The sequence below is a fragment of the Callorhinus ursinus genome, unplaced genomic scaffold, assembly GCF_003265705.2.
Source record: "Callorhinus ursinus isolate GAN/ISIS: 27379988/994484 unplaced genomic scaffold, GSC_fseal_2.0 scaffold12, whole genome shotgun sequence".
NCBI lineage: Eukaryota > Metazoa > Chordata > Mammalia > Carnivora > Otariidae > Callorhinus > Callorhinus ursinus.
The window spans coordinates 13381881-13383643 of record NW_027397074.1 but is presented as its reverse complement, the minus strand read 5'-3'; the positions used below and the strand labels follow the sequence as shown (position 1 = coordinate 13383643).

Below are 1763 nucleotides of genomic sequence, written 5' to 3'. Positions count from 1 at the left end.
TCCGAGAGAGATTGCACTTACAAGTAATGAGGTCTTACTTTAGAAAATTTCTTCACTACAAAATGGTACACAACTCTAATTTATGAAATCATCATGTTTGCTCTCTGCTAAAAAAATACAAAGTTTTTAATCTGTAGACTTTACATTACATGTAATCATACAGATACTACATATGTTTCAAATTATATGTCATATAAATTGACAATACTTCAAAGATAGTGATATGGATATTTTTATCCTGTTCAACGTTTTCAGCTCTAATCCTCACACTTCATAGAGAGAACACTTACAATTTTAAAACAATATTTTCCAGCAAGATAAATACTTTACAGTAAAAGATAAATACAAAGGATAAAGAGTCAATTAGCTCGATATCATTTTTCAAAAAAATGGACTGTAAGAAAGGATCTCAATTATTGTTTTTATGATTATATTTTATTTTTATTTAAAAGAGGACAAAGGTCATTGTGCTTAATGCACAGGCCTCATAAGGAACTATAAGGTTTTTTCATTTACTATCAGTTACTCACTGATGTCTAGATAAATCTTTACAGTACCATAAATTTCCACAATATAAACTCAATAAAAGGCTACATGGCATGCCCTCTGAAAACATCTGCACTTGCCATCTATGATATTTCTACACCAAAAAAGAGATTGTGTTCAACCTTTCCTTTAAACAATACTAACTAATTTGATGCAAATCTTTGGATTATGGTACAAAGATTTCTCTTGGATAGGAACAGGAAAAAAATCAGTATCTTAGGCTTTTAATGTGAAAACTGGAAAACTGCCTTTCCCTTCGTGTAGTCATTTCATCAAAGCAAACTATGAGCTCAAAATCGTTTTTGATACCAAAACTATACCACAACGCCCACAAATATGCTATCTGGTGTTCTTCCACAACCACAGAAACTGAAGGAATATTTGCTATCATTTATAGTTTAATTCCATCTTTAAGTAACGAGAGAGAGGTCACCAAGTATACAAGTGTGTCATTTAATAAGAATGTGAGTGCTCGCTTCAGCAGCACATATACTTAAAAAAATAATAAAAAAAAGAAATGATACAGAGAAGGCTAGCATGATCCTCTGTGCAAGGATGACCTGTAAATTCATGATGCATTCCATATTAGGGGAGAGAGGGGAGAATATGAACTAGTTCTATAAAAATATGGGTACTGAACTGTCTCTGGATTGAAATTGAAAAAATTCCCAGTGATTACAATTTTCACCTGCAACATGAAGTGGCTGCTTTAATCTGTCAAACCTAAAAAAAAAAAAAAAAAAGAATAGAATGGGTATATCTTAGATTTTTTCGAAACTGAACTCTTGAGCTCATCTCTCAAAAAAAAAAACTTTATGTTTAATAGACTGTCATGTAAATTCAAATTCAAGCTGAGAAAGAATATTTATAGAAGAGAGTGAATAAACCATGAAAACCATGGAATTTTAAAGAGAGTTAATACTGTAGGGAAATGTATTATTAATGCTTGTAGAAAAATATGGGTATTTGATGGGGAAGGGCTAAATAAGGATTTTGACAATTTTTTAAAAAGATTTTATTTATTTGAGAGAGAGAGTAAGCAGGGGAAGGGGCTGAGGGAGAGGGTTCTCTGCTGAGCAGGGAGCCCGATGTGGGGCTCGATCCCAGGACCCTGGGATCATGACCTGAGCCGAAGGCAGACACTTAACCAACTGAGCCACCCGGGTGCCCAGGGTTTTGACAATTTAATGATGAATTGGTAAAAGAGAAATGTAATT

General features: G+C 33.2%; 1 non-coding gene across 1 annotated transcript; it reads left to right on the top strand.

Annotated features, from left to right (window-relative positions):
• The first annotated feature begins 1033 nt into the window (after positions 1-1033).
• LOC112825325 (U6 spliceosomal RNA) lies at positions 1034-1136 on the top strand. The gene has a single exon (XR_003208645.1). It is a non-coding gene; the product is annotated as a U6 spliceosomal RNA (small nuclear RNA).
• The last annotated feature ends 627 nt before the right edge of the window (positions 1137-1763 follow it).